The sequence below is a fragment of the Callospermophilus lateralis genome, chromosome 14, assembly GCF_048772815.1.
Source record: "Callospermophilus lateralis isolate mCalLat2 chromosome 14, mCalLat2.hap1, whole genome shotgun sequence".
Taxonomy (NCBI): Eukaryota; Metazoa; Chordata; class Mammalia; order Rodentia; family Sciuridae; genus Callospermophilus; species Callospermophilus lateralis.
This window is the reverse complement of record NC_135318.1, coordinates 95,782,927-95,800,880: the sequence shown is the minus strand read 5'-3', so window position 1 is coordinate 95,800,880 and position 17,954 is coordinate 95,782,927.

Sequence of the window (17,954 nt, the reverse complement as noted above, 5' to 3'; positions counted from 1 at the left end):
CTCCTTCACCCTGGGACTCTGCAGCCCAGTCCTCCTGGTGACTGGCGGTCCCTCTCTTCCTCCTGCTGGCTAGCGGTCCTTCCCCCGAAGGTGCAGCCTGGTGGCTCCCCACTGAGAGGCTCCTATCTCTTCCCACGTCCTGTCCTGGGTAGTGACCAGAGCATAAAGTGCAGGTTCGCACCGTCACCTTTCCAGAAGGAGGTGGAGGGATGAGACGGGCAAAACTCACAGGCTACTGTTGGGCTGCGGGTGTGTTTTTAACTTATACCAGAATATAGAGATACCCATGTACTCTGGCCACGTCCCCAGTGCTCACATGTCATGGAAAGATGATGCCACATCAAGACCAGGACTCTGGCACGCGCATAGTGAACTCTGCTCCATTGCTGTACTCTGCAGCCACCGTTGAGATGAGAGCTGCTCCACCCGCACCATCACCCGTCACTCCCACACCAGTCCCCCATTCCTAACCCACCGCAGCCCCTCATCTCTTCCATGTCTCTAGAACTAGGATCCTACAGTACGTGACTTCATGCTTTCCTTTTTTTTTTTTTTTTTTAATTACTGCAGATTGAACCCAAGGGCACTTTATCACTGATCCACATCCCCAGCCCTTTTTATTTTTCTATTTTGAGACAGGGTGTAAGTTGCTTAGGGCCTTGCTTAAGCTGAAGCCTAGCCTCAAACTTGGGATCCTCCTGCCTTAGCCTCCTAAGTCATTGGGATCATGGGGATCACAGGTGTGTGCTACTGTGCCCAGTTGTAATTTGTGTGTATGTGGTGTATTTTTTTCTTTCTTTCTTTCTTTTTTTTTTTTTGCTTTCTAACCTGCTTACATCATTGGAAGTGCTTTGTAAACAGCATTTAGCATGACTTATTTTTTTCTCTGCCAATCTTTTTCTTTTAATTGGTGTTTTTAGATTGTTCCTATTATATGTAATTATAGATATGTTAGTGCTTAAGTCTGCTGTTTTAATTTTTGGGTTTGTTCTGTTTTCTCTTTTTCTTGGATTACTTTAACATTTTTTATGGATACAGTTTTGATTTGTCCATAGGTTTGGGGTTTTTTTGGTGTGTGTGTGGTGCTGGGGATTGAACTTGGGGCCTTGTGCATGGGAGGCAAGCACTCTACCAGCTGAGCTATATCCCCAGCCCCGTCTATAGTATTTTCTTTTATAGTTTTTTTTAGTAGTACTTTAAAGTGTTACATTATATGGAGACCAGTGGACTGCTAAATAAGCTACATATAATCTCCTGCTTCCAGTATGATTTTCTGCCTACTTTGAGAACCACATTAGTGTTCAGTTTTGTTTCAAGTATAATTTAGGGAACAGGAGAAAGTCTGTGGTAGTTATCCGTGTCTTACCCCTTCTGTTTTTCTCTCCTCCTTCTTGCTATTCCAAGGTTCCTTATTTTATTATTTCCCTTCTGTGTAGGGAACTTCTCAGGACTGGGGTTGAGCCCAAGCCTGTTCTACCACTGAAATGCACCCAGGCGTTTTCATTGTATGTTGATGCAAGGATCTGGCCTCAAACTTGTGCTTCTCCCCCCTCAGCCTCCGGAGTCACAGAATCACAGGTCATGTGCACTGTTCTCAGCCAGAGAGTTTTCTCTTGTTCAAAGGAAGGTCAGGGGCTGAGTTGGAAGATTAGAATTAAGAACTAAAGGATCTGGAAATGTAGCTCAGTGGCAGATGGTTTGCTTAGCATGTATGAGGCCCTGGGCTCTATCCCTGTCTCTGCAGATTAAATAAGTAATATGGGGAGCTCTCCCAAGGCATCCTAGGAGCCAAGAGTGCGGAGGGCACAGGGGACAGTACAAGACAGGTCGCCATGGATCAGCTTCCCTGCAAAGATCAGGGTCAGAGGGTGGCACCGGCTCTCCAGGCCTCGAGCTCGGAGCTGCTCTGCCCTGCTTCTCAGCATGCCCTGTGGGACCAAGTGCTACCGGGACCTGAAATCTGGGGCCAAGAGGACAGGAAGACGGCCGTGGAGGAGGAGTGGACAGCTGGCTGGATGGGGAGAACTGCAGCCCAGGATGGCAGCATATTGAAGTGAGCAGTGCGGATGAGCCCGCCTCGCCTGGAGGAGGAGAGGAGGAAAAAAACCCCAGTGTTATGTGCTGAAGAAAAGAAGACGTCTGGTGCGCACTCTTGGGGTCCCAGCACCTGGGAGGCTAAGGCAGGAGGATTGCAAGTTCAAGGCCAGCCGAGGCCACTCTGCCGTGTTTTCCATACACCTGGCTCGCAGTTATCTTGGGATTTAAAATATAACCAAGTCCCACCCTTGGAGCTATGGCTCAGGTCTGGCATGTGGCTCAGGAATTCATTTTAATAAGAGCCTTGGGTGATTGTAATGGGGAAACACCAGAGTCCTGGGCTTCAGGCACTGCTGGTTCTAGCCCCTTCTTAGTTCCCAGAGGATGCACCTGAGGTGGGGGAGGAGAGGTGTTTTCCGGGGCCACACAGCTGTCCGGGAGAGCTGGGACAGGCCCAGGTTCTTTCCGAACGTCTCGCCCTGTCCCTGTGGTCCTGGCCTAATAGCAGGTGGCAGAGCTGGTGCTCAGCCCTTCCTGCTGCTGTGTCTGTTGCTGTCCCAGGAGCACTGGTTGTGCAAAGGCAGAGACGGTCTCCCACCTCCTGCAAAGGGAGCCCTGGAATGACTTTCTGGCCACTGGTATCTCTAGCGTGTAGGGATTCCACGAGGCACTTATAAAAATACAGACATTCACGTATAAGGGGCACTCAGAAGCCAGGGAGAAGGGACAAACAGTGTGCACACCAGTGGTGTGCAGCGTGGTAGATTTTCACAAACACCAAGGTACAGATTAAGGAATAGTATACTGCCACACCATCCTTTTGCTCCAGGTCACCCTCTTTCTCCACTTGTACCACGGATAATGTTTTGCCTGTTTTTTTTTTTTTTTTTTTAAAGAGAGAGGTAGAGAGAGAGAATTTTAATATTTATTTTTTAGTTATCGGCGGGCACAACATCTTTGTTTGTATGTGGTGCTGAGGATCGAACCCGGGCCGCACACATGTCAGGCGAGCGCGCTACCGCTTGAGCCACATCCCCAGCCCATGTTTTTTAACTATAAAAATGGAACCAGCCAGGCGTGGTGAGTCACACGCCTGTAATTCCGGCTACTCAGGAGGCTGAGGCAGGAGGATCACAGGGTTGAGGCCAGCCTGGGCAACATAGTGAGGCCCTGTCTCAAAAACTAAAAGTAGCTCGGTCGGTGGTAGAGTGCCCTGGGATCCATCCCTGCTGCTGGGCCTGCCTTCTGCGTTTAGACTCTTCGAGCACTGTGTGTGTGTGTGTGTGTGTGTGTGTGTGTGGTTCGTCCATGTTCCTTTTACGTATAGTAGATGGGTCTCTTTTTTCTTTCCCCCACCACCTCCAGTGCTGGGGAAGGACCCAGGACCCTGCATGCTGGGCAGGCATGCCACCCCTGAGCTGCACCCAGCCCCGGAGCCTTCTTAATATTGCGTAGAATTTCACTGTGTAGCTGCATCACCCTGTGCTGGTTCCCAGAGGCAGCAAAACTGCTGCTAACTGTTGTAGAAACACTACTAACACTGCTCCCTGGACATGCCTTTGGTGAGCACATGGACACATTTCTTGGTCAAGCAAAGTTGCTGGGTGACAGGAAGGTCTGCTTGTGTCCAGCTGAGGGCAGCACTGTGAAGATTTCGTAGCATGTGGCACTTTTTGAAGGCCAATCTTTGAGTAGGACGGCACTGGCTTGGAATCCACCTTCCAGTGGCATTTCTGCTGAAGGCGGTAGATGTCAGGGGACACAGCCAGGCATGCTTGGGGCAGGAGGTAACATAGGCTGTGTCCTGTTGAGCTGCCAGGAGCTGCACCTCAGCGTGTCGGCATGCGCTACCACTTCACGTGAACAGGTGTGTCTTCTTTCAAGGATTTTTAATAGATACCTTAGTTAACGCATTGGCAAGAAAAGATGGCGGGCTCAAAGGGCACCATTCGATTAGTAAAGGGAAACAAGGGACAGTGCCCAGGGACGCAGCAGTACACAAGTGCTCCCAACCTCAGGTCTGAAGGAGTGCAGTGCTGTGTCCTGCCGGGAGCTGTGGTCGTGGAGGGGGTCCACCGGGCAGCTTTGGGTAGCAGATGCAGGGAGCAGGTGGCCCGGGCTGGGGTGAAAGCTCCAATCTGCCCTCAGCAGGTGTGCCCCTGGGCAAGGCCAGCTGGCACTCAGAGACAAGGAGCCCGTAGCACCTCCTGGGTAGTGCCCTAGGGCACAGCAGGGAAGCCAGGGGGAGGGACAAACAGCACACAGGGAATGTATTGAGAGGATTTAGGGACATACAGTAGAATATAAAACAAGAGTACTTATCGCCTAACAACCGAAACCATGGGGCCGGCACGTCCATCGTGGAGTGCTGTTCCTCTCCCAGCGCAGGAGATGGAACCCAGGCCTGCGCATGCTCCACGGCCACCTGGCAGCCCCGCTTCTTAGGCCCTTAAATAGCTGGGCTCGCGCAGTTTGGCTTTGTGCTAAGCTGGCGGCAGAATGTCTTGGCAAGAGGACGTTTAAGGGAAAGTTCATAGAAAGTGGCAACAGTGGGTACGTCCCAGCTGTGTGTTGCTGTGACTGGAGTACTCGGCGGGAGAGCTCAGAGCAGGGAGGCCATCTTCGGTCGTGGTTCCAGGTCAGTGCGGGAGCCTGGAAGGAGGGAGGCGGAGGGCCGGGGTGAGGTACAGTCCCCAAAGGCACCTCACCCCTTACTGACTTCCTCCAAAAGGTCCCAGCTGCCCCCAGTGTCCATTCACATTCACTTCAGGTGGGTTGACCACTGGTGAGTTGAGAGCCCTCCATCCAGCACTTCCCTAAAGTCCCACCTCTGGACTTCGCTGCGGTGGACACCCAGCATTCCACACACGACCTTTGGGGGACATTCCACCCCGAAACCATAACAGGTGATGTGGCTCCCACTACGTGGAGATTAGGGGCTCACAAAACAGAGTGGCTGCTCTCTGCAGGAGAAGGGGGACTTATTATTAGTCCCTTGTGCTCTTGAGAATGGCAGCCTGATGGCGGGTGGCCAAGGGACGATTAAGAATGGCCTAGCAACATGGTGACTTCTGATCTCCTCATGAGTAAGATTCCACTTCTTTTGAAGAGTTGGAAGATCTCTTTCCCAGGGAAATGGGTTCAGCGCCCACTGAAGGGTGGGCATGCAGCTCGGGCCTGGCTGTGGAGTTACCGGGGGCCACCGGGGTTGGTGGAGGGGGCTTCCACCGGTGAGGGAAGCACGGGAGGGTGTCCCTGCCCTGAGCCAGCCCGCCTCCTGGCTAGCTTGGAACCGGAGGAGAGAGGCACTATCAGGAGCTGCCAGGTGAAGAATCGGGACTCTGGCTCCGCGTCACTGATGAGTGTTTGCATCTTGGCTTTGATTTGTCCCCCAAAGTAGGGCAAATACTAGTAAGTGGTGCTTGCCCCTGACCCTGACCCTGACCCTAGGCCGTCACAACTGGCACTTGTTCGCTAGGGAGACTTGAGAGGTGAAGTCCCACCGCAGCCAGGTGCAGGCGCTGAGGCTGACCCTTGGCAGTCTGCCTGCAGAGCCCCATTCTTGAGGAATAATGGCCTGACCCCCAACTCGGCACCCAGGCTGGCACTGCCAGGAAGCCGAGCATGACTTGTGGCCTTGTCTCTGATAGTGATTGGTTGCAAATTCATCATTGTCACCCCTGGGCCCTGTAAAAGCACACCCTTCACCATGACAAAGCCACGTGGGAGGTGACAGATAATGGGGGCAAACAGGCAAGGTAGAGAGGGTTCAAAACCTGGCTTGGGGCAGGTTTGGGTGTCCGTGGCTTTGGCAGTCTGGCTAAGGGGCTGGGCGGAAGGCTCCCCATGGCTCTGGTAGCTCTGGAAAGGCTGGGCGTCCAGTTCTTCTCGTGCCCTGGTGACCTTGAGTGGCCTGCAAGGGTCTCATCCTTGTGTTCATGCGCCAGAGAGAACCTGAGAAATCCCGGCCAGGCCTGTTCTCGGCGAGCCCCGGAGGGCATGGAGAGGCCAAGCAGGCAGGGGAGTGGCGCTCTTGGGCCAGTGAAGCCTAGCAGCAGGGGAGAGTTAGGATCACAGCAGCCACTGGGCCAGATGGAGAAGTGCTGAGCCCTGGAGCAGAGCAGGAAAGGGTGATGGCAAAACCCGGAGAAGAACAATAGGAAAAGAATTTCCACACAGGGGTTTTCCTCTTCCTTCCTCGGAGCAATTTAGTCCAGACTCTATTAAATGGGCAATAGCAAGAAAGGAGTTGTGGGGACAGGAGGGGCAGGTAGCCAGCCTTGACTTTTGCTAGAGGCGTCAAGAGGAACCCCAGGAACGCCCTGGTTCTGGACCCTGCCTTCCAGGCAGTGCCATCCCAGGAGGACCCCCGTTCCCCTGGCTAATTGAGATTAGTCGCCCAAGGCAGTTGTCACTTCTCTTTGTAGGGTGGCATAGCTGAGCATGTAGGAGGCCATCCCACTGTCCCACTAGGGCCACTTTGTGCTGGACTGTGGTGAGGCCCATGAGTTCCATGGGCCACAAGCCTATCACTGCTCTCCTCTGCTAGTGAACCTCCACAGGGGACCCAGACCTTTGTCCACGGGGTGTGTGTTTCCCCTGGACCTCATCACCAATATTCCAACAGTTCTTTCCCTGACATCTCCCTCAGCTCAGAGTGGACAGACAGACGGCCCAAGTTCTGCCTGTTTGTGGCCACTGTTCACCTTCTATAGGCGTCACAGACCAGGCCCGGGTTATTTCCTTCTCGGTCACCTGGTCACGAGGAGTTCCCAGTGGGGCCCAGATGCCTCTAGAGTGAGAGGAGACAGTGCAGAGGGTCAGGGTTGAGGGTCTGAGTGTGTCTGCTGGACTTGCTTCAGCGGGTCTGATGATTTATATTCATGATGGGAAGCTTGGGGCACCTGGCCACTTGATGTCTTCTAGTTAAACGTTCATTCTTTTTTTTTTTTTTTTTTTTTGTGGCACTAGTGTTGAACCCCAGGACCACACAGGCACTGGGCAAGCCCTTTACTGCTGGCTATACCCCAGGCCTTTCTATTTTATTTTGATCTGGGATCTCAGTCAGTTGTCCAAGCTGGTCTAGTGCTTGTGATCCTCCTGCCTCAGCCTCTTGTGAGCGGGGATTACAGGTGTGGACACTGTGGTTGACTTAAAAATTCATTCTTTACCACAGGCCTCTAAAAAAACAGCATCTGTTTTTAAATTAAGTAATAGAGATTTGCCCCAGACCCTAGTGTTCTGTACTGTGGTCCTCCTTCTAGAGCATGCTGAAGGATCCATAGGACAATTTTCTTTTGCAGAGAGTCTGGCTGGCCATGGACCTAAGACCTGAGGGTCCTCAGCCTGCACTTTGACGCAGACTTTGTCTTGCTTTAGTCTTTCCTCAAAATCAGTTATGAAGTAAGTGGGTTGAAATTGCACTCAGATTGGGCCCCTGTTGCCTCCAAATGACAAACCAGTTCCACCAAGAATCGTTCTTCTTGTTGTGGCAAATGATGCAGAGCACAGTAGTGTCTTCACCTTGGAGGTGCTGTCTTCCCACACTCCCAACCTGGGTCTCTACAGCTTCCTGAGTGATGAGCCTTTGCGCCTCGTGAGGTCTGTCTGCCTCTGTCCGCTCAGAGGCTCTGGGCTGTCCAAGCCATTTGTTCCTCAGATCTGTTCAATACCCTGATGACGGTTTAGCAAGCGGATCTTGTGGTTGGGATCCCTGCACACTCTGTTAAGACAGAGAGGTGACCTAGCCCTGAAGCAGAACTGTGCGTGTCTCCTGTTGGCCATTCCAGGTGGAATGCGAAAAGCCACTTTCCAGGTCAGTCAACGCATGCCAGGTATCGATGGCTGTGTTGACTTGTTCCTGTAAGGACACTGCATCTTGAACAGCAGTTGCAGTTGGAGTCATCACCTGGTTAATTCTGTGACAACCCACAGTTCTCCCTAAGATCCAGGCACATTCTTCATGATCCAGAAAGTGAGTGGCATGGCAGGCCTTCAGGGAGAGGGCCCGGCTCTGCACAGTGCTGTTCCCTGAACCTGTGGGGGTCCCCACTGAGTGCATCCACTCCAGGTTGAGTCCTCCTTGGCGACCAGGGCTGGTGCACCCTGCCCTCTACGCATGCCCCTTCCTTTTCCTGCCATCTCTGGCCTCATGGGCTCCTTCATCAAGGGCATGTGGCTGCTCTCCTGCGTTCCTCTTCCCGGCCCTCTGTCTCCCCTGTGGCACTGCCAGGGGGCTTCACGCTCAGCATATGTTGGTGCCATGCCAGCTACTTGCACTGCTTCTTGAAGAGCCTTGCGGTCGGGGTAGGCTGACTCCCCGGGGCCCCACCTCCATCTAACGTGTACTCCCACCTTCCTCCTGGACATCGTCACTTGCCACAGCCAGGTGATCCTTGCTTTCTCTTTCTCAGCCTTCACTCAACTCATAAAGACAGAACCATAACATCGGCGCTGGTGTCGCTCCGAGGTGGAGTGTCTGCCCAGCATGGTGTTATTGCTAGCACTGCACAAATCAAACCAACCAACCACATCATTACAGCAGCAAGTGATTCAGGCTCACGGGCCTCTGTTCATTTTTTTTTTTTTTTTTTTTGGACTGGAGATTGAGCCCAGGGGCACTTAATCACTGAGTCACATCCTTAGCCCTTTTTATTTTTTATTTTGAGAAGAATCTGGCTAAGTCGCTTAGGGCCTTGCTTAATTGCTGAGGCTGGCTTTGAACTTGCAATCCTCCTGCCTCAGTCTCTCTAGCTGCTGGGATTGCAGGCGTGCACTTTCATGCCCAGCCTGCTGTTCAATCTTTAGCACAGATTCTGTCTGCAGGGCATTCTGACCTCCTGCCTCCGGTCCCCTAGCCATTTTCCTTGTTCAGAGGCTCATTTCATGGGACTTATAAATGCCACTGTACCTTTAATTCATCCTCTTCCCTGCAGTCAGTGTAGAGGTCCTATTGTGTGGCTTTAATGATGGAATTTACCTCTTTTTTCTTTTTCCTGTTTTGTGATGCTGGTGATTGAGCTCAGGGCCTCGTGCATTCCAGGCCAGTGCTCTGCCACAAGCCATGTCACACACCTCCAAAACTGTATTTGCCTTTATTTCCACAGCAGTGCTTCCATGATTAAGTCTGGGCATGGCCTCGTGTCATGGGGTTGAGCCCCTGTGCCCATCCTGTTTCCCACCAACCTCTACTAACTCTCCGTGTGTCCCACGACTCTGATTCCACACACCTCCTTGCACGCTGCTCACCACGTGGAAATTCTTGGGTACCAGCCTCTGTTTTTCTTTCCAGTTCCTTTGTTGCCTTTCTTCCCAACTGAATTACACAGAGTTGGGGTACTGGGGGTGGAATCCAGGACACTCAGCCACCAAGCCACAGCCCAAGCCCTTTTTTTATATTTAATTATTTTGTATATTTAATGGTCTTGCTGAGTTGCTTAGGACCTTGCTAAGGTGCTGAGGCTGGCTTTGAGCTTGCAGTCCTCCTGCCTCAGCCTCCCAAGTCACTAGGATTAGAGGCGTGCAGCACTGTGCCTGGCTCTTTTTTCTGTTTGAGTCTTTCCGGTCATCATAGCAAATGTCAGCTATCATGGTGCTGGGCGTGACCTCACTTTGCCTGCAGATGGGATTGTAATGAAGTCAGAGGTTTTCTAGCAGCCATCTTAGATCCAACCAATTTTGGCCAGCCCACCTGTGGGGGGACTCATGGCCTCAGGCATCCTGTCCTCAAGGATAAGCAAGGCTAGGGTAGAAGAAATTCAGCTTGTCACTAGGCAGTATGATGACTAACCCCTTTTTCTCCCTTTCTTGCAATGTTGGGAATTGGACCCAGGGCCTCACACATGCTAGACAAGCATTTGACCACTGAGCTACATCCCCAATCCTTTTTATTTATTTATTTATTTTTATTTTGAGACAGGGTCTCACTGAGTTGCTGAGGGCATTGTTAAGTTACTGAGACTGGTCTCAAATTTTCCATCCTCCTACCTCGGCATCCCCAGTGACTGGGACTAACTTTATCTTCAAAGACAAGTGGGTAATATGTCTAATTTGCAAAAAAAAATGGGTAAAAGTAATTATTTCAGGAAAAACAATTATGAAATATAATCCTTGAGGCATATCATGAATATACCAAGTACATAGTTAGAATCCACCAATAATAATATTGAATTTTAAATGAGCCCTGTGATCCTGGAAAAGTGAAGACTAAGACGCATCCTCCCTACACACACACACACACACACACACACACACACATTTTTTTAAAAGGCATTTATGTACAGTACCTCTTTTTTTTTTTTTTAAAGAGAGAGAGAGAATTTTTTAATTTTTATTTTTTAGTTTTCGGCAGACACAACATCTTTGTTTGTGTGTGGTGCTGAGAATCGAACCAGGCCACACGCATGCCAGGTGAGCGCGCTACCGCTTGAGCCACATCCCCAGCCCCCACACATTTTGTGTTCCAAAAAGCTTACAGGAAAGGCCACATTTCCCGTATGACTTCGAACAGGCTTTGGGGTGTCCCTTAATATGACCTTCTCATACTTAGACCCTCCCAGTTACTATTCTTTGCCTCATAAATGGTTAGCTGAACTGTTTTTTCCTGGATCTTTGGGAACAAAATTAATTTCCACTTTAGCTTCTCTCCTTCCTGCAGGGTTCCTGAGCTTTGGCCCTCCTCAGCCTCTGCCAGCACACAGCCTGGCGTCAGGGTCAGACTCTTCGGATCCGCTACCCACGGCACCGTCCTCTCATGCACGTCCCACACCTGGTCCCCTAGGCTAGTGACTCCTCTCTATTAAAGGAAATTTGCCAAGGATGAGGGTGCTGCTGTCAGTGATAGAGCACTTGCCCAGCATATGCAAGGCTCTGGGTTCAACCCCCAGTACTACCAAACAAACAAAGAGAAATGAGGAAAGCCTGTTTGGCCTAATCCCTGAGATCCTTGTGGATTTCAGGGTCAGAGCAATCTACCTGTGGTATTGAAAGAAAGTGAACTTGTGGCGCTGGGGTTGTGGCTCAGTGATAGAGCACTCACCCTACACGTGCAAGGCCCTGGGTTCGATCCTCGGCACCACATAAAAATAAATAAAGTTATTGTGTAAAACTACAAAAAAAATATTAAAAAGAAAAAGAAAAAAAGAAAGAGAGTGAACTTGAAGCCCCCACCTGAAATCGGGAATGGTTTTCTTATGCTGAGAGCGAAGATTGCCTATTGCGGTCATCTAATGCAGGCTGACTGTGCCAATCTCCCAATGTTTGTCACTCCCTGCCTCTTCTCCTTTCAAAGTTCTGCTAATTGTCAGAAATTTTGGAACTAGAACATGGGGAACAATTAAGTTTCTTCTATCTTCCTTCAAAACTGGCTTTGAGGACTGGGGCTAGGGCTCAGTGGCAGAGCACTCGCCGAGCATGTGTGAAGCACTGGATTCGATCCTCAGCACCACATAAAATTAAAATGCAGATATATATTTTTTTAATTTTAATATTTATTTTTTAGTTTTCGGAGGACACAACATCTTTGTTTGTATGTGGTGCTGAGGATCGAACCTGGGCCGCATGCATGCCAGGCGAGCGCGCAACTGATTGAGCCACATCCCCAGCCCCTAAAATGAAGATATTATGTCCACCTAAAAATAAAAAATAAAAGTAAAAGTTTATCTTAAAAAAAAAAAAAAACTGGGGGCTGGGGGTGTGGCTCAGGTGGCAGTGCGCTCACCTGGCATGCGCGGGGCGCTGGGTTCGATCCTCAGCACCACATTAAAATAAAATAAATATGTTGTGTCCACCGAAAACCAAAAAAAAAAAAAGACAACAACAACAAAAAACTGCCTTTGAATAAAATCTACTTTGCTACCAATTTGACTCCAAATATTCAAGTATTTTTGGAGCAGTGAGAGTCATAACCTAACCTCTTTCTCCCTAAGCAGTATTAGAGTCAAGCCAGCCCGGAGCAGTACCCTATCCTGTTCTTGAACAGATAGCTCAGACCAGCAGGGATCTTTGCAAAGAGGGCCGAAGGATGAGACATTGACAACTAACCCAGCCTACAGATGGATCTCAGGGGGAATTTCTAGCATCTGCCTGGAGATACTTAAATCATACAGGATTTATCCATTTCTGTCCTACTGTAACCTCAACTTCTAAAAATTAATTAGTGAGGAAAATAGATGATTGGAAGTGTCAATGAGCCGTATTGTTAATAGCCCCATAAGGGAGCACACTGAGGATTTTATTGCTGCTGATTGAGGTTTTGGACATTGAGTGGGTCATCTTGTGGTATTTGGCTATCTGTCATCTAGGCTGTTTGCTGTGGAACCTAAGCTGTTTGGGGCTCAAGTGAGCCATTTGGAGCTTAAGCTGTTTGGGATTTGAGTGACTGTTTGCCCTTTGGGTCTTGGTCAATGAGATAAACTTCAGAGGTTGTAAAAATTTCCCAACAGTTATATTGATTTGGTGAGTGTGCTTTTTGTTCATTGGAAGATCACATCATGGCCTTCATATCCAACCGTGCAGCTGTTTCATGTTTAGTAACTCAACAGTTGGCTTCAACACGCTGCATTCTAACGGCTGCAGCAACAGGTTTTCCTACCAACATAGGGAATTCCATTTCAGAAGAATGTACCCTTTTCCTGGGTTGGAAGAAGCTTTGGGAAACTTGTCCAGAGGGTGCACGATAAGGGTGCAGTCATCCTGCACCTTGAGCTAGCCTTTTGGCTCTTTCCACGACACACAGACAGATTCCTTGGCCCACTGGTGAACCAGCAGGAAGGAATTCCAACAGCATCCTGTTTTACTGACCCAGATCATTTCCCAGGCATGGTCTTTGCTTCAGTCATCAGATGGGCCTTGATAGAAAGAAATGGTCTAAATTGAGCTGCAGTCACACTATTTTACACCCTTGGTCCCCCCGCCCCTGTGAAGGAAGGTTTTAAATTTTCACTATCTGATGCGTTTTTCTGACTCTGAAAAAGAAATTCACTCTTGGGCTGGGGCTGGGGCTGGGGCTCAGTGGCAGAGCGCTTGCCTAGCATGCATGAGGCCCTGGGTTCGATCCTCAGCTCCACGTAAAGATAAACAAATAAAATAAAGGCATTCTGTTCATCTACAACTAATTAAATTTAAAAAAAGAAAAAAAAAAACTTACTCTTCAAGTTTTGCTAACCTTAGTCATTAAGATGTAAATTTTGTGCCTGGCTTTTAAAACTAACAAATGTAAATCTAAGCTTTAATATTTTTTTCTATGTAGATATATGTTTATATGCTTATATGTTATCTGTTTGCATGATACTAAATTGTAATAAGTAGTTTAAACTTGTTTGTAATAAGAATGTCTTTAAATCTATTTAAAATCTATTAACTCATTTCCTTAGCCTGCTAATCAGTGGGATATTTATCTCTAGATATTTGAGATATGGTGTTCAATGCTTTCTATGTACAACAACCTCTTGTGACCTTTTTGGCAAAGAAATAACTTAAAATGTTAACTATGGCTGCTTTCATTAATAATCTAAAGCTAACTATTAAAATAAGTAAATTAAATACACAGGACAGGCATTTTTGTATCTTTAGAAATGTAGCTTTTTGGGTAATTTGTTTTTGTAAGAAAATATTAATTCAGAGTTTTTCATACCTTAGAAATGTGTTTTCTTTTAATAAGTGTGTAATGCTTATATCTATAACATTGATGGTTTGTCTGAATTATTAATTGTTCAGTAGATTTGAAAAATCCCATATGAGCTTGTATCTAGGCCCAAGATAAGTCAAATAACAAATGATTTTTAATGCCTATGACCTTCGTATGGCTTCTGTTTCTGTAATAACTTCATTTTATAATGTGCTAGAAATTGTGACATTTTATTATTTTCATCATGGTCGTTAATTATTCATAAATTAACTATCAGTCAGCAAGGTACATTATTGCCTTCTTAAAATGTTAAATGGATTTTACGCTGTGTCTCATGTCCAAAATCTAGTAATGCTTAAGTTCTAGAGGAACTAAAAATAATTTTTAAAATGGATAGGATCCAAGAGTTTGGTAATGACTGAACTGCTCTTAGTAAAGTTTACAAAAAACTGGCTTAAAAACAAAGATTTTTATGTTTTATTTAGATAATTTTTTATGTTTTCTGATGATTTCAGTTTTTATATTATTGCTTAAAAGAAAATTAAGTTCTACAAGAATTAAGATTTATTCCAATCTCCATTTGTTCTACAGTCTTGTGATTTGTAACTGCTTAATAGATCTACTATCTTTACAATGATATCTCATGTTTTATTGATACAAATGCTCTAAAGCTTAAAAATTTTGATGCTCTGAATATAATGCGGTAAATCATGATATCTTAACATACTGTGGAGGTAACTAAATTGTTTTGTTTAATTGCTAAGTTTTGTGAGAAATAATACCATCTGTATTGTTTGTGGTCATTTTTACATCACGTGAGCCATGTCCCTATGGTTAATAAAGGTGGCCTTGCTTGCCTCATTCTCCACCTCAAGACAGACTTAGATTTCAACACAGGATACATGTGAGACAGGCTATTTCACAAGGGGTTTTCTCAATTGAACTGTTTACATTGTGACTTGTTCTACAAAGTACACTGTTCTTAATTGGTGGAATTATAGTAATTCTTATCATCTGTGTTCAAAATTTCTACAGTTCTGTAAAATATTTTGGGGTGGTAGTGGTGGTACCAGGGATTGAACTCAGGGGCACTCAAACACTGAGCCACATCCCCAGCCCTATTTTGTATTTTATTTAGAGACAGGGTCTCAGTAGTTTAGTGCCTTGCTTTTGCTGAAGCTGGCTTTCAACTCGGAATCCTCCTGCCTCAGCCTCCTGAGCTGCTGGGATTACTGGCGTGCACCACTGTGTCCAGCCCGTTCTGTAAAATGTACCTCAATTCTAAAGATACTTTCCCTCGTTTGTGTTTCCCCCTGGTTTGCATGGGAAGCATTCTGATTGGCTCCTTGTCAATCAGTGCAGATCTGCAGGACTGCTTCTTAATCAATCATACAAACCAAGTACTTTGCTTGTATTCGTGGCTTGCATTTTTCTGACCTAAGAGCTAATCTTTCCAAAACCATCTGTTGCTTCAAATTGGCTAAAATAGGAGGGGCCTTTGGATGCTAACTCAAACTGCCTGTCACCTTCCCTCTGTCATGGGACCATGCGGCTCAAAGAATGGGAAGAGCCCCTGCTATGTGGAAGCCCAGGTGCTTGGCAGAGTCAACAGAGTTTTCAGGGAGAATCTTTCAGACGGAGGAGAGTCACGTGGAGTTACTTGTTAAACCCTCCCAAGAGCTGGGAGGCTGTGGAAGGAGCACCTCTGTAGACGAACATAAAGCCTTTCTCGTAGGCAGAGCTATTAAATATTTCAGAATTTGCCTCCTTCAGGAGCAGCTGACGGCTTGTGTCTGAGCTGTGCACAGCAGTCCAGCAACGGACTGCCAGCCAGGTGACCTGGACGCCCCATTTGCCCCAAGATGAGGGGTGAACTCAACAGGCATTTGAACCGACTGAACTGGGTCCCCATCTGAAACTGGGGGTGATTTCCTTATGCTGAGAGTGGAGGCGGAGGCTGTGACCTCCCACCCTGACTGGTGAGGCCTGTCCAGCGCCGGCTGGCCAGAACGCACGTGTACCTTTGGTCACTTCTGGTCTCCTTTAAAAGTTCTGCTAATTTTCAGGGATTTCAGAGATGGATTGTTTGAAACAATTAAGCTTCTTCGTGTCTTCCTTCAAAACTGGCTTTGAGTAAGACCTATTTTCTTATCAGTTTGACTCCAAATATTTCTGGAGCAGTGAGTGTGATAGCCTCACCTCCTTCAGGCACAATTAGAGCCACGTGGCAGTACTACCAGTCTCCTCACCATCCTCCTCACCACACTCCTCCCAATAAAATCCCTTTTTTTGCGTGGTGATGCACTCCTGTAATCCCAGCAACTTGGGAAGCTGAAGCAGGAGGATTGTAAGTTTGAGGCTAGCCTCAGCAACTAGGTGAGACCCTACTCAACTTAGTGAGACAGAGTCCTCCCTTGAGCGCCTGATCCTTGCCTTGCCCCAAAGGCCTCTCTCAGACCACTCGTGTCCTCCCTCGAACGGGACCCTGTCTGTCTTTGATGGGCACGCGCTGCTCTTCTTTTCTGTCGTGCATGTCAAGAGCCTCGATGGCCCTGAGCCAAGGCCCCCTTCTCTCTGGGAAGGGTCTCCTCCCATGATATCACCTCAAAAGCACTGCAGCTGCCCTACAAATGACACCCCAAGCCGTTTCCCCTGCACCTGTCGCTGAGGACCTCAGGTCATCCCACCCCCACAGCCACTGGGAAAGAGCCTTTCCCTTCTCTCTTCTTCTGAGCGACCCCCTCAGGCATCAAACTCACTAGTTCAAGGGCAAGCCAGGTCCGAGCCAGGCTTCTAGGGTTGGGCTCCCAGGGCCAGCCGCTTGCCACACAGCCCTTGCCTGAGTGGGAGGAAACCAGGCAGCGGTGGCTGAGAGGTGGCAGGGAGGTCAGATCTCCAGCAGACAGCCCATCATCAGGCCTACAGACGGAGATGGCCCCGAGAGCAGCCGAGCCCAGCTCCCCTTCCCTGGGTCTGGGCAGACATTACCCATCAATTGCATCACTTCCCACTGAGTCAACCTAAAGCTGCAGACAGCCATGATTAGTTAGTGGGCAAGGGGACTGGGGGGAACTGGCTTGCCATTCTTGACCCAGACACAGACAGGATCCCAAAGTCAGGGTGGCTGAGTCAGAAGCCAGGGAGGAGGGTAGTGGTCAGAACACACAGGAATCGCAAAAGCAAAAGCGGTGAGGTAAAGGGCGGGTGGGGGTCAGGGTGCCTTAGCAGAACCTCCCTGCAGAAGGAGGGGATGACTCAGGTCCTCGGAACTTGAGTTCCCAGGGCATTCTCACTAGGCAGCCTCGCTCTTGAGGTCAGTGTGACTCACTTCCATCCCACAGGCTGGGAAGCACAAGGCTCAGAGCAGGTGGGTATCACCAGGGTTTTGTTGCACCTGGACACACGCTTCTGCACGAACAGCCCCTGAGCTCAGGAACAGGACCCCCGGGATCAGCTCCTCTCCTGACGTTCACCCTGGAGCTGAGACTCTGCCAGATGCCCCCACCCGCCATGGCCTGGTGCTGGGCTCTTTCTACACTCAGTGGCCGCTCAGGCCCCCTCCTGCCTATGCTAGGCTTTTTTCCCACCGCTGCTGGTGCGGGGCCTGAGAACAGCCTGATCTGTGGGAAGTCAGGTCTGGGACCTGTGTTTGGCTTCCAGCTCTTTTCCATTTTTTTCCCCCAGGCTGATTCCAAGGCCTTGCACGTGTAGACAAGCACTTTATCACTGAGCTGCATCTCAATCCTTTTTATTTTGTTTTGAGACAGGGTCTCACTAAGTTGTTGAGGCTGGCCCCAACCTTGAGATCCTCCTGCCTCAGCCTCCCAACATGCGGGGATTTGTAGGCATGTGCCACTGAGCCTGGTTGGCAGGCCCTCAGTTCTCTGACCTCGCCTCTCCACCCCGCTGACTAGGCATAAGCCAAACCCCCAGAGATCAGTGAAGGAAAGCCTCCAGGAAGGCCCAGAGGTGAGGCGTCCAGCCCTCTTCTAAGACCCCAGGTCTCTCTCCAGCACCCCAGCTCCTTGTCTCTGTGGGGCCCCACACCCAGGGGCAGTGGCTGGAGAGACCCTTGTTGTGGGCAGGTGATGCAGTGTCCAGGACTGGCAAGGATGCAGGGGACCTAGGAAGACAGAGCTGCCCTTGGCAGGCCAGGAGCGTGCTCAGGGCCCACCTGCCCTTTGCCAGCCTCTAGACCCGATTGTGCCTCGTTCTGGATCAGGGAACCCACAAATGACAGAGGTCACTGTATGGATGTGCAAATGAGGGCCAGGGCAGGGCGGGGAGATCA